Genomic DNA, 16,273 nt, shown 5'->3' with positions numbered 1-16,273 from the left:
ACACGGATGCGACCATCATGATGCTGTAAACAGAACCTGGATTCATCCGAAAAAGTGACGTTTTACCATTCGTGCACCCAAGTTCGTCGTTGACTACAGCATCACAGGCGTTCCTCTCTGCGATGCAACGTCAAGGTTAACCGCAGCCATGGTCTCCGAGCTGGTAGTCCATGCTGCTGCAAACGTCGTCGAACTGTTCGTGCAGATGGTTGTTGTCATGCAAACGCCCCCATCTGCTGACTCAGGATTCGAGACGTGGCTGCACGATCCGTTACAGCCATGCGGATAAGATGCCTGTCATCTCGACTGCTCGTGATACGAGGCCGTTCGGATCCAGCACGGCGTTCCGTATTACGCTCCTGAACCCATAGATTCCATATTCTGCTAACAGTCATTGGATCTCGACCAACACGAGCAGCAATGTCGCGATACGATAAACCGCAATCGCGATAGGCTAGAATCCGACCTTTATCAAAGTCGGAAACGTGATGGTACGCATTTCTCCTCCTTAGACGAGGCATCACAACAACGTTTCACCAGGCAACGCTGGTCAACTGCTGTTTGTATATGAGAAATCGGTTGGAAACTTTCCTCATGTCAGCACGTTGTAGGTGTTGCCACCGGCGCTAACCTTGTGTGAATGAAAGCTAATCATTTGCATGTCACAGCATCTTCTTCCCGTCGGTTAAATTTCGCGTCTGTAGCACGTCATCTTCGTGGTGTAGCAATTTTAATGGCCAGTAGTGTACATTTGACGTGGTGACGTACATTGATCTTTATGGCAGTGGGAGGCACATGTTCAACGTTATGCGACATGTAACACTGATTGATGATATATCGAAAAATTGAAAAGTGTAAGATCCGATGAAGACAGCATACCTCTGTCGAAACCGGTCATTTGCTAAAATGATTATTAGCGATCTTGGGAGTACAGCTTAGTAATAAATTTAACTGAGAAAGGGAGGGTGAGGGGGATCGCGTACCACAGAACTGCCGATGCACCTAAACAAATCTCTCTTTGCTGTACGAATGTTGTCAGACATTGGTGACATAAAAAAATCTAGCGTACTATGCTTACTTTCATTCCATAATGTCATATGAGATTATTTTCTGGGGTAACTCACCCAGCCAAGCGAAAAATTTCCGAGCCCAAAAACGTGCAGTACGAATTATTTGTGGCGTGAACTCAAGAACGTCCTGCAGTGGGCTGATTAAGGAACTAGTTATACTAACTACCGCTTCACAATATATTTATTCCTTAATGAAATTTGTCATTTAAAACATTTTTTTTGTTTAAAACCAACAGCTCAGTTCACGGAATCAATACTATACTCTGATCAAAATACCGTAATTGTTGACACTTCAGGTGTTGGAGCTGGTTTCCTCCAGAGCTCACGCCCGAACCGTTCGCCGTTGCCAAACTGCCACAACAGTTGGTCAGCTCACTTCCAATTCCTTGTCCGCCATTCCTTCGGAGTGTAAACGGATCTCGAATCATAGGTCTGGCACTTTATTTCGAATTTCATCACACATGACAACCACACTATACACAAACACAGACACACGCACATACAAAACGATGCTTAATATACACACTTTTCATACAATCAATAACCAAACACTGCTGAATACTTACGCACAAGATGCGATTCAACGTCACATACTGCTACCATAATCACAGGACTTGGGTCATATTAGGTGAGCTTCGCACGACATTGCGTGAAGCCGAATTTCTGAAGGCTACAATTTCTCGCGGTGACTGTGTGAGCCCACAGTAATAAACAGGTCTACATAAAGCATCGTTGTAGCGTAGCGCAATGGATGGCGTAGTAACCTGATGTGTTGAGGGACGTAGGTTCGAATGTCATTAGACAAAGCGCATTATTTTATTTCTAAATCCAATCAAAATAGTTTGATTATTATTTTTATTCATTTAGTTGGTTTACATCTATTTTTTTATTTCTTATTCTTTGCTACAACATTTTCATCATGGTACTGACTTCTTTATTTCCTATTAGTTCTCTTCCTATCATTCTGCTTTAGTTTGGGATCTGTCTGTGTCGCTTATCGTCTGCAACCACGTGCCAATGTGGATTGCCCATCGGTTGGTAACGCAGCAGGATTGTTTCAGATAACCGATGACAGCAAGAAATTACAGTTGGCTTTTAGTGCTGAAACATTTTTTTTTTTCCTGTCTTGAGTGTGCTCGCAGTAGTTAGCTGTATTCGCCGTGAATAAAGCGGTCATGATTTTAGTTCTGCTGCAGGCTAATGACCGCCATTTTGTTAGATACAATGCACATCACGAGGTTGTGGTTAGCTTAGGGCTACAATATACGTCGAGCGGTTCTAGGCGCTACAGTCTGGAACCGCGCGACCGCTACCGTCGCAGGTTCGAATCCTGCCTCGGGCATGGATGTGTGTGATGTCCTTAGGTTAGTTAGGTTTAAGTAGTACTAAGTTCTAGGGGAATCATGACCTCAGAAGTTAAGTACCATAGTGCTCAGAGCCATTTGAACCATTTACAATATACGTCGTCTGCTGCAGTTCAGTCATTGCTGACTTGAACTCAGCCATCGCCGGAGTACTTCGCATTTCCGACGTACCTCTCAGCGGCCACTTCAACATTGCTCCGCGTTACACATCAACAGCATTTGTAAAGTGCCCAGCTGTCTTTGTGTGTCGCCTATAACCGAGCGGAAACCGGCGGCCGATGTGGCAGCACTGTAGCGGCAAGTGACAGACGTCAACTATCAAGTAAGTTTAATCGGATTATAGACATAAGAATAACTTTCACAAAGTTTTAAAGTCACTTATTTTGGTTCAGAAAGGTGCCCACTATTCAGCAACACATACTTTCAATAACTTGCCAGCAGCCATAAAAAGTTCAACCAATAATTCTGGAATAATAATAAAGTCCACTTTGAGCAGAGTCTAAAGAATTTATTAGTGGCCAACTCCTTCTAAGCCATTGATGAATTTCTTACTAGAATGGATTGATGCGTGTATATTTTTAATAATATTGCAAAATGTGAATATTGTGTACACTCTGGCTTCAATACAAATTTTTTTGCATCAATGCGAATTTTGTATTAAGTGTACCTCTAGTAACCGCACTTTCTCGTTGTGATCATTTCGCGAGATGCTGTAATCAGTCAAGAAGGTTCTTTTGTAAGCCGCTTCTTTTGTGGGTGATGAATCGCATTGCCTTAAGATTCTTCGAGCGGACCTCAACAGGGCATCTGACTCACTTACAAGTTGTATTATGTAATCATTCAGCATTGGCTCGGTCTGGACGGTTACTCCTAGGTATTGTGTGCTTCTTACTGATTCCAGTGGCTTCTCACTAATACCGTAATCGAAGAGAAATGGACCTTCTCGCCTCTTTATACAACATATGCTACATTTATTTACAGCCAGTCCCTTTACGAAGCGTTGATCCTATGCAGTTGTCCTTTGCGCAATTCGTTATTGCCGTCTTATAGACAACTGCATCGTCTGTGAGCATCCTACATCTACATCGAAACAAATACCTCGCAAACGCCTGCACAGTACATGGCGGAAGGCACATCGTAGAGGATTAATCGCTTTTCTTTCCACTCTGACCTACTGATCGAGGAAAACCTGACTGTGTATATGTCTCTGTTCAAATCTCTGTTACCTTTTATGACCGCGATGCTGGATATATGATGGGGGCTACGTAGTAGTCTAACAGTCTCCGTTGAATGCAGTTTCTCTAAATTCGCCCAGTAGTGTTTCGTGAAAGATACGTCGTCTTTTCTTCGAGTTTTTCCTGTTACATATTCGAATAGAGTTACCAACCTAATGCGGTCCTAACAGTGCCATAGAGCTTCTGACACTGTCTACTGGATCGTTTACACTTATCCGACTGCTTCATAAGTCAGACACAACCAATCACACAACACCATTTTACCAGTAGTGCTGTTTTGTAAACCATTTCCTTCGCGATTGAATTACATTTGTCTCAGCCCAGTATCCCATTTTGCTCTACGTGTTAACTGCACTTTTTAGATCGGTTGCTGCTAGGTATTTCACATTGGCTACTGTTTCCAGCAGTAGTGTAATAGTACAGTACAGAATTTCTTCTCCTATGTAAGCACAATATCTGAAGACCTGTGGAATAACCATATTTGTGAGGAGAGTAACAGTTTATGGTGGTTTTCCTTGAGAGTTATAGAATAACGAGATGTAGAGCACACCACAAATTCTCCGACACAACTAGGCGGTAATAGCATTCTCAATACATTTATTTAAACAAATATAGTAAGACAAAGATTTAGGTACCAGGTTTTAAATTGTAAGACATTTCCAGGGGCAGATGTGGACTCTGACCACAATCGATTGCTTATGAACTGTAGATTAAAACCGAAGAAACTGCAAAAAGGTGAGAATTTAAGGGGATGGGACCTGGATAAACTGACTAAACCAGAGGTTGTACAGAGTTTCAGGGAAAGCATAAGGGAACAATGGACAGGGATGGGGGAAAGAAATACAGTATAAGAAGAATGGGTAACTTTGAGGGATGAAGTAGTGAAGGCAGCAGAGGATCAAGTAGGTAAAAAGACGAGAGCTAGCAGAAGTCCTTGGGTAACAGAAGAAATATTGAATTTAATTGACGAAAGGAGAAAATTTAAAAATGCAGTAAATAAGCAGTCAAAAAGGAGTACAAATATCTCAAAAATGATATCGACAGGAAGTGCAAATATGGCTAAGCAGGGATGGCTAGAAGACAAATGTAAGGAGGTAGAGGCTTATCTCACTAGGGGTAAGATAGATACTTCCTACAGGAAAATTAAAGAGACCTTTGGAGAAAAGAGAACCACTTGTACGAATATCAAGAGCTCAGGTGGAAGCCCAGTTCTAAGCAAAGCAGGGAAAGCAGAAAGGTGGAAGGAGTATATAGAGGGCCTAACAAGGGCGATGTACTTGAGGACAGTGTTATGGAAATGGAAGAGGATGTAGATGAAGATGAAATGGGAGATATGATACTGCGTGAAGAGTTTGACAGAGCACTGAAAGACCTAAGTCGAAACAAGGCCCCGGGAGTAGACAACATTCCATTAGAACTACTGACGGCCTTGGGAGAGCCAGTCCTGACAAAACTCTACCATCTGGTGAGCAAGATGTACGAGACAGGCGAAATACCCTGAGACTTCAAGAAGAATATAATAATTCCAATCCCAAAGAAAGCAGGTGTTGACAGATGTGAGAATTATCGAACTATCAGTTTCATAAGTCACAACGGCAAACTACTAACGCGAATTCTTTACAGACGGATGGAAAAACTGGTAGAAGCCGACCTCGGGGAAGATCACTTTCGATTCCGTAGAAATATTGGAACACGTGAGGTAATACTGACCCTACGACTTATCTTAGAAGATAGATTAAGGAAAGGCAAACCTACGTTTCTAGTATTTGTAGACTTAGAGAAAACCGGCCGGAGTGGCCGTGCGGTTCTAGGCGCTACAGTCTGGAACCGAGCGACCGCTACGGTCGCAGGTTCGAATCCTGCCTCGGGCATGGATGTGTGTGATGTCCTTAGGTTAGTTAGGTTTAATTAGTTCTAAGTTCTAGGAGACTGATGACCTCAGAAGTTAAGTCGCATAGTGCTCCGAGCCATTTCAACCATTTGAACTTAGAGAAAGCTTTTGACAATGTTGACTGGAATACTCTCTTTCAAATTCTGAAGGTGGCAGGGGTAAAATACAGTGAGCGAAAGGCTATTTACAATTAAAAGGAAACCAGATGGCAGTTATAAGAGTCGAGGGGCATGAAAGGGAAGCAGTGGTGGGAAAGGGAGTGAGACGGGGTTGTAGCCTCTCTCCGATGTTGTTCAATCTGTATACTGAGCAAGCAGTAAAGGAAACAAAAGAAAAATTCGGAGTAGGTATTAAAATTCATGGAGAAGAAGTAAAAACTTTGAGGTTTGCCGATGCCATTGTAATTCTGTCAGAGACAGCAAAGGATGTGGAAGAGAAGTTGAACGGAATGGGCAGTGTCTTGAAAGGAGGATATAAGATGAACATCAACAAAAACAAAACGAGGATAAAAGTGTCAGGAAGTCGTTTCTGAAAGTATTTGTATGGAGTGTAGCCATGTGTGGAAGTGAAACATGGACGATAAACAGTTTGGACAAGAAGAGAATAGAAGCTTTCGAAATGTGGTGCTACAGAAGAATGCTGAAGATTAGATGGGTAGATCATGTAACTAATGAGGAGGTAATGAATGGAATTGGGGAGAAGAGGAGTTTATGGCACAACTTGAGTAGAAGAAGGGATCGGTTGGTAGGGCATATTCTGAGGCATCAAGGGATCACCAACTTAGTATTGCAGGGCAGCCTGGAGGGTAAAAATCATAGAGGGAGACCAAGGGATGAATACACTAAGCAGATTCAGATGGATGTGGGATGCAGTAGGTACTGGGAGATGAAGGAGCATGCACAAGATAGAGTAGCATGGAGAGCTGCATCAAACCAGTCTCAGGACTGAAGACCAGAACAAAAACAGTTTTAATGGAACATTTGTCAATGGCGAGAATATAGTAAAAGGTGGATTATTCTCCAGCGCATTGCTAAAAAAGACGAAACAACTTCATCCCTGATTATACATCACTTTCACGTGTTTCCTAATACGGAACCGAATTGTAGTCTAGAGTTTCTAGGTGACTTTCTACCATTTTCCTGTTACACGTAGGTCGACCTGAGAGTTTTTCGAACATCCACAGCTTTTCTTCCAGACAACGCTAGTTCTACACCCAAAAATCAGATGCGTAAGACTGTCACGCTACATTACGTTACGTGGTGGAAAGTACTTCTGATATTTAATCTGCGACTGTGGTCCATTGAAATGGGAAGAACGACTATTGGGAAAAACCTGTATTAGCTCTAATTCCTCCTTGAAGAATGAAGTATTTTATTGCCCACGAAATACGCCCTCCGATTTTTGCAACGGTACAGTTCCCCACGATACACAATGCATCTCTTCGAGCAACCACCACTGGGATCTGTTGAGCATCTTCATGACGACCTACCACGAAACGTGCTGCTCATCACTGCATCTTGTCTATTTCTTTTATTAATCCAGTCTCATAAAGGTACCAAGCTGACGAGCAGTACCAAGAAAATTAGCCGAATAAGTATTTGGTGAGTCGTTTTTTTAGTGAATAAGTTTCCCATCAGCAACTTTTCCTATCTGTCTTACTTGCTCATTACAGTGTAGGTCGATCCGCCAGTCGCAGCTGTTACGGCCGCCGGCGATTTACCGCCAAAAGTGTAACAGACCAGTTGTGGGTCTCTTCGCCTATTTATATGCAGTATGTTACATTTACTTGCGTCCAGGTCCGTATAGCAACCACCCATCCTCTGCAATTTGCTCTCTTCTTGTAGACGGCCACATCATCTACGACCTTGCATAGTAAAGTGATATATTCTCCAAAAGCTCAATCTAGCTGCAACGGTTTCAGTGCCTGTGATACCACACACGAATAATTGACTGACTGGTGAAATGCTCTGATGCCTCCTTAGAGATACATACCCCCAGCTAATCCACTCTATATGGGTTAACCTCCCTCTTATACGTCTAGGACAGTAACGTCCCCTTAGAAAATTATGAATGGCTGTGCTGGTAAACTTCTACGTTATTTGATTTTCAAACAGTTGAGCAAAACTGAACGTACTCAGACATTTCTCTCTTTACTTATTCTGATCATCACTAAACTAACACACACAATATTTTTTTAGCGCAAAGCAATCTGACTATTAATAATCCCAACAAAAGAATGGCCCTGACTAACAATAACCTGTACCTTTCATGAATCACTTCCACACAAAAATCTTCGTTATTCGGGCTACTACAATACAGCGAGCGCCAATACTGCCAGCTAAATAAAAGATTCTAACTACTGAAGGCACTAACTACTGATAGGCATTGATAGGCATAGTTAGCAAATGAAAGATGTTGATGGACAACAAACAATGTATTTACCTTAATGGTGTTCAAATCCACCACTGCTGGCGGCTCACCTCCAACTGCCCAACGATATGCGCTGTTCGCATCCAACTGCCCAACACTACAATAGCGAATATTCCAACAATGCCAACCAGCCACAGACTGCACACAGCACAGTCAGTGATTTTCATACAGAGCGCTACGTGGCGTTACCAACACAAAAATCCAAACAGCCTACTTACAGTACTTACACGAGGGGCTTTGAATGCGTAATGCAACACCTTTTTTTTCTGAAAGCAGGTTAGTTGTTTTATTCGGGATTACAATCGTCGCCGGCTGATACTCGTATCTGAGTTTTCATTTCTCTCCTGAGATTTCCTTTGTCACGGTTCAGGCGTGGAAGTGTCGTTGATGGCTTAGCAATCCAATCCTAGCGTGGAACACGCGGCCACAGACATTACAGCTGATGGAAGGTGGAGGACGTGGCTGAGCCTGGAGGAGTTTACGTCTTCGGCGTTTGTCATTCTCCATTCTCCGACGTTCCAGCTCAAAGTTTTGAAGAGCATTTGAGGTAACTGAGCGCCAGCGACTTCGATCGTCTGCTATTGTGGACCAGTTACTCGGATCGATGTTCACGTTTTTCAGATAGATTTTTCTTGTACTGATCCTTATAACGTTTGAGAGAGGCACCCCGTGGCCTTTTACCTGTGCTCACTTCGCTGTACAGCATTTGGCGTGGAAGTCTGTCATTTTTCATCCGCTGGACATGTCCAACCCATCTAAGTTGATGCCCAATGATAAGAGCTTCCATGGTATACATTTTTGCTTTCTCAAGAACAGCCGTGTTGGATATGAAGTCATCCCATTTCAGGTTCATGATATATCTTAGCTTCTGTTGGTTGAAGCGTTCTAGTTTCTTCAGATCACAGCAATATAACGTCCAGGTTTCGCAACCATATAGCAGGGTGGAAATGACTACTGCTTTGTACACCATCAGTTTGGTGTACGGTGTTAGGTCTTTATTCAGGAACACACGTCCAAATGCTACATGGGCAGCACGTAATCTATTTCCAGATGAGCAGTTAGATGGCAGTATGCTACCTAGATAGAGGAAATGGTCCACTTGTTCCAAGGGTGGGGATTACAATATATCATATTATTCCCCATTCTTTTGGCTACAAAATTTTCCAACGTAATATCAGTTCAACGCGACTGCCTTACGCCATCTTACTAGGAGGGCCTGTATGCCCGCATGGTACCACACTACTGGTGCAAGTAGCGGACAGAAGCCGTATGGTGCGAGATTGGGGTTGTAGGGAGGATGAGGAAGCACAGTCCAATGAAGTACTGTGAGCTCCTCTCGGGTGCGCAGACTTCTGTGAAGTTCGTTTGCATTTTTATGGCGACGAACACTGGTGAATTCGCTTCTTCAGTTTCCTGAGGGTAGCACAACACACTTCAAGGTTGATCGTTGCACCACGAAGGAGGACATCAAACAGAATAACTCCTTCACAGTCTCGGAAGGCGATCGCCTTGGCTTCAGAGGATGGACGTTTCCTCCGGAAGAGGCGATGACGACAGACACCTCACCCAACGTCTAGCTGTGCTTTTGTTCACTCTCAGGTCTCCGTAGACATTGTGCAAGCGCATATGAACATCTGCGATGCTCTGGTTTTTCGCCAAAAGAAACACAATGACAGCTCTCTGCTTGGAACCCACTTCCGTTACAAAAGCCATTTTGAAGGCTACTTATAGCGCGTATCAGAACTTCATGAAACTATAGCGGTTATAGCTGGAATATTACACAATGTCCCACAAAAAATTCCGCGTTTTTTCAACAGCAACTGGCCGAGTAAAACTGTTTTCTCATTGAACGACTCTCGAATTACGGCTCGCAGTTTCTGTCGCAAATTCCGATTACTTCCTATGTATACTGCTTTTTTCTCAGTACATCTAAAATGATTGTAATATGACATACGGGTGTAGGTGACGAATTGTTACTGCAATGTTCTCGGTGTTAATGGAATCGAATATTTTTCCATACAATACACCCCATCCCAATTAGCAGGTGTACAAGTTGCCTCTGGTATTGTACTCCCAGAATCGCGTTGCACACTTGCTAACGGATGGTACTGAGCTGTTCAACACAGTTCGCAGACACAACAGTGAGCTGACACCATCGTAACCTGCAGTGACTACATCTGTTTTAATCCATTACAACTATTGAAGGAAATTTCATTTGAATCGATTAAACTGAATTATTTTCGCGTAATCAACGTTCGATGATTGCTTAGATTTTGTGTTAAGAAACAGAAGGACAAACGTAAACAAATCAAAACGGTCCACTGTCGAACAGCGCGTGGGAAAAGTGAACATCTGAATCTACGTGTGAGCTATGATTCCTCTTATTTTATTCCGATGGTCATCTGGGAATCAACAAAATATTTTCGCATTTGAAATAAAAAGATGGTGACAACACTTTTTTTAAAAATATCTCACCACAACGAAAAACGCCTTTGTTTTACATGATTACCGCTCTCCCCCCCTTGCCCCACCTCGACTCGCGGGTTATATGAACGACACTCTCTTCTCTATTTTGAGATAATCCACGAAACGAGTTGTTTTTCTTTGAAATTTTTCGATTTTCTCCGTCAGTCCTATTCCATACCACTTTCTCCACAACTTTTTCTATGTAATCGTTTCAGTTAAAATTGTTCGTAATCATAATCCCTAGATATTCAGTTAATCGACAGTCTTTAAATTTGTATTATTCATCGTGTAACAGAAATTCCTTACATTCTTCTTAGTACACATATGGTGGAGCTGTAACCCATAGGCCGGGAACACACTTGGCGTTTTTGTCCGATCGGAATTGTTATCGTCGTCGCCGTATCAATAGTGGCGCATGGGATAGAACTGCGAGGCACACATTGTGTGGAAAAATGGACGATCGGACTATTTAACGCCGACGGCAGCAATGCAGCCGCCCACTGCCACTACAATCGACGGATTTTTTACCGTCTCCGCCGACGTGACTAAATGCGCGGTTACACACTCATCGTCCAGTCTGCCCCCGACCGCTGTTGTGTACACGTTGAGAGTGGCGTAATGGTGTGATTTAATCATGGCCGAAGTGGTTGTAATTGACAATGAGTTGTTGTTGTTGTTGTTGTGGTCTTCAATCCTGAGACTGGTTTGATGCAGCTCCCCATGCCACTCTATCCTGTGCAAATTCCTTCATCTCCCAGTACCTACTGCAACCTACATCCTTCTGAATCTGCTTAGTGTATTCATCTCTTGGTCTCCCTCTACGATTTTTACCCTCCACGCTGCCCTCCAATACTAAATTGGTGATCCCTTGATGCCTCAGAATGTGTCCTACCAACCGATCCCTTCTCCTAGTGAAGTTGTGCCGCAAACTCCTCTTCTCCCCAATACTATTCAATACCTCCTCATTAGTTATGTGATATATCCATCTAATCTTCAGCATTCTTCTGTAGCACCACATTCCGAAAGCTTCTATTCTCTTCTTGTCCAAACTATTTATCGTCCATGTTTCACTTCCGTACATGGCTACACTCCATACAAATACTTTCAGAAACGACTAACTCGCACTTAAATCTATACTCGATGTTAACAAATTTCTCTTCTTCAGAAACGCTTTCCTTGCCATTGCCAGACTACATTTTATATCCTCTCTACTTCGACCATCATCAGTTATTTTGCTCCCCAAATAGCAAAACTCCTTTACTACTTTAAGTGTCTCATTTCCTAATCTAATTTCCTCAGCATCACCCGACTTAATTCGACTACATTCCATTATCCTCGTTTTGCTTTTGTTGATGTTCATCTTATATCCTACTTTCAAGACACCGTCCATTCCGTTCAGCTGCTCTTCCAGGTCCTTTGCTGTCTATGACAGAATTACAATGTCATCGGCGAACCTCAAAGTTTTTATTTCTTCTCCGTCGATTTTGATACCTACTCCGAATTTTTCTTTTGTTTCTTTTGCTGCTTGCTCAATATACAGATTGAATAACATCAGGGACAGGCTACAACACTGTCGTACTCCCTTTCCAACCATCGCTTCTCTTTCATGTCCCTTGACTCTTATAACTGCCATCTGGTTTCTGTATAAATTGTAAATAGCCTTTCGCTCCCTGTATTTTACCCCTGCCACCTTTAGAATTTGAAAGAGAGTATTCCAGTCAACATTGTCAAAAGCTTTCTCCAAGTCTACAAATGCTAGAAACGTAGGTTTGCCTTTCCTTAATCTTTCTTCTAAGCTAAGTCTTAGGGTCAGTATTGCCTAACGTGTTCCAACATTTCCACGGAATCCAAACTGATCTTCCCCGAGGTCGGCTTCTACCAGGTTTTTCATTCGTCTGTAAAGAATTCGCGTTAGTGCTTTCCAGCTGTGACTTATTAAACTGACAGTTCGGTAATTTTCACATCTGTCAACGCCTGCTTTCTTTGGGATTGGAATTATTATATTCTTCTTGAAGTCTGAGGGTATTTCGCCTTTATTAATTCATTTTGTACAAGAAAGGCCTGTGCTCTGGGACAAAACCTTGGACATTTTTAAAGATAGGGACGCCACAAGGAGTGCGTAGCATGAAGTTTGTCTTCAACTCAGAAATGATTTTGGTAAGCTGGAAGACAGCGAAAGGAATGACCTTGGTAAGTACAAATAATTTTATCTATTTATTTTATAATGTTATTGAATTGCCCTTAACAGTCTTAAATTTATTTATTTCTTATTTGCAATTTTAAACTTACTAACAAATGCAAAGAATCAAAATTTTAGAAACAAATAAAAAACACCGTACATTACACAAAAAGGAAAACAAGACACTAAAGCATAATTACAAACCAACAAAGATCTTACAATAATACCAGCAGATAAGGGGACGGTCATAGTAGTAAGGAATCAATTACACTATCATCATCGTTTGAAACAAGGCTTGATAAAGATATTCTCAATTTCGAAATGTCGCCGGAGCAAAAGTAATAAAAGCAATTAACAAATCATTTCTATTATATTAAATAGATGTAAGACTATTAATGTCAGTTAAATAGCATTTCAACTATTAATTAATAGTCTTTAAATTATTTTTCAATGTCATTGCATTTATTTTACATTTTTATAGTTTCAATGCACATAGTACCTGTCATATGTCGAATTGTACTGATCAGTGTGACTGGAGTTATTTTTTATGCCAAGCGGTGTCAAATCTGTCCACAATGTGTGTGGTTATGCTTATGTTTCCTGGTTTCACCTATCTGGTCCTTACATTCTGACATCTACCAGGGAATGCTTTCAACACATGACACAAAGTACTTGCACGGAATGCTTCTCACGTTGTTGGCTTTCAAACCTCCTCTTGTACAGCACGCTATTCGGATGTTTTCAAGTCCTGTAATTGGCGTAGCATCCTCAGCTACGTACCCATCTCTATCTCTTAACACAATTGTGAAGCACAATACAGGCCTTGACAATACCAGTAGTAAAATCAGGTTGTACATTCAAGGGACGACGAAAAATTCGGCATTTGTTACTGAGTATTCCGAAAGCGCACTCTATGTACCTTCTTGCTCTACACAGTCTGTAGTTAAATAGCCTCTTTTCAACAGTCAAGTGAGTACCAGCGTAAGGTCTCAACAAATGTTTATGTAAGACAAATGCAGCGTCAGCAACAAAGAAATACGGTACTTCCGGGCTTTCTGTTCCTGGTAGGCACATCTCTTCCGGTAGATTATGTGAACCACGTTCAATTGATTTCCACAACCATTAAAACAACTGAATAATAATCTTTATAATTGAAGAACATAGAGCCACTTCTCGCTAGACACACGAGACGGATGTGCTTTGCATCTATGGTACCTATACAATGAGGTAAATTTGCTATTGATTCAAATCCCTTTGCTGATTCCTCCCAGATTTCTTTAGTGGTTGGTGGTATGCACTCACTTTGCAAAACTAGCCACAGAGAGTGACAGACCTCTGTAACAATCAATCTTGCTGTAGATATTCCAGTTCTGTACGAATAATGGAGGTCGGTAAAAGTGCATCCACTGGCCAAATACCTAAAAGTAAAACATTATTTTAGCGTCAATGCTACACATATATTATAGTTAACAATTCGTACTTTTTCGATATACTTCCTTATTTCGCCTTACAAATATTTTATTTTCGGATAGAGAAGTCATGAAAAGGTGGAAACACTTACGTGATGCTTTTATCAAATCACAAAAAAAATGCAAAGAATCAAAAAGCAAGTGGTTCACATGCCTCCAAGAAAAAAAGGTACATATTCAACAATGAGCTACAGTTTCTGCGAAAAATATACGAGAAAAGAGAAACAGAAGAAAGTTATAACAAAGGAGATGCAGACTACCATAGTGAAGAGCTAAGTGCTCCACCAGTACCTCCGGCAGTGACTACAGTTGAAGGAACAGCTGAAACATTTGCTTCAAAAGCAAAACCATCTACAAGGCAACATAAAAAAATGGGTGAAGTCAACTTAAAAATTTTACAGACATTACAGAAAAGAGAATCTGAGAAAAAAACGACAAACTGTCATTCTTCGAAAGTTTGTTGCCTCATGTAGACAAGTTTGATGACGCTCAGTGGCTTCAATGCCAAATGGAATTTCTTCAAGTCATTTCGAAAATTATAAATACATACCCCTCCATACCTCAAACCCATAATGTATACAACCAATCTACTTCCCAGATCCAGTAGTTTAATCAGCCATCAAATATTAAGTTTACACAACTTTTCAATGTTCCGCAGATGCCTCAACAAGTATTTACGACTACCATGCATTCTTCGTAGTTTACAAGTACTCCAGTTCCATTACAATAAATGACCTGCTCTCCAATCACAACTTTCCAGCCAATTCCAAATGTACCTCAGCATTACGAAAATTATTCTCAAAATTATCAGGGATGATAATATACAGTCTCGCAGCCCTTCAGTAACTTCACTATCTTCAACGAATGTCCTGCGAAACACTGATTTTGCTGAACTGTAATTCGTAATGATCAAATATTGCCAAACAAATAATAAAATGCTATAGCTTATTCTGTACAGAAGTATAAGGTTTTGTAATCTAAAAATTGTGGTGAATTAACTCCCAACTCTCAATTTTACTTACCTTAAAGTTATTGCCAGCATTTCCACCGGTTGAATATAACTCCTCAGTCTAGTATTTTTCCACTGAATATGATTTTTCAGCAGGTTGTGCAGTTCGTCGAGTGACGAGATTGACATCCTAGAATAATTGAAAAACTTTTCTTCGTCGTTTCTTAAATTAGGAAACAAAGCGTAGAAGGCTCCAACTTCCGTCTCCTTTCATTAATCGGGTGAAACCAAGTAAGTCTATTTTTTCGCTTCCTCTTCAATCGACGATATAACAATAATGCAAAAAGTTGTTCTCTATTCATGTTGTACACAACACTATTTATAATATGATAATACAATTAAATAGACACTTGTTGCACGGTGGTCAGTGATCGACTGATGTGGTGTCGGTATTTTTACCGCTCAGTGTGTGAACTCTACATTAATGTTATAGCGGCGACGGTCGAAATTCCGATCTGACAAAAACGCCCAGTGTGTTCCCGGCTATAGAAACGTGGCGAAGCTGCAACGGCTGTTCCGTCCAGTTCCAAACACAAAGAAAGGGATCAAAATAGAATTAATTCTGTAATTTCAGTGACATAAAAGTGTTGCTTACTAAAGTCCGAGTTGATAGATACCATTCATGGGTCTGTCAGTTAATTAATTAAAAGGGTATCAAATTAAATTAACCATTTTGTATACCAAGGCTGTTTTTCTCCGACCAACAGACCTCGCCAATAGTTTGCCTGCACAGAGACCTATCGGTTGCAGGGGATACAGTAATTTTCCAATTCTTCAATTAATTAATCTACTAGATTGAAACGTCCCCTTAGAAAAATTGTGCTGGTAAACCCCTTACGTTATTTGATTTTCAAACAGCTGAGCAAAACTGAACGTACTCAGACATTTCTCTCTTTACTTACTCTGATCATCACTAAACTGACACTCAATATTTTTAGCGCAACGCAATCTGACTTTTAATAATCCCAACGAAAGAATGGCCCTGACTAACAATAACGTATACCTTTCATGAAACACTTACCTCACAAAAATCTTCGTTACTCGAACTACTGCAATACAGCGAGCGCCAATACTGCCAGCTAAATAAAAGACTCTAACTAATGAAGTCACTAACTACTGATAGGCATAGTTAGCTAATGAAAGATTTTGATAGAGAACAA

This window comes from Schistocerca americana, chromosome 5 (assembly GCF_021461395.2).
Source record: "Schistocerca americana isolate TAMUIC-IGC-003095 chromosome 5, iqSchAmer2.1, whole genome shotgun sequence".
NCBI classification, from domain to species: domain Eukaryota; kingdom Metazoa; phylum Arthropoda; class Insecta; order Orthoptera; family Acrididae; genus Schistocerca; species Schistocerca americana.
This window is presented reverse-complemented; position numbering follows the sequence as displayed.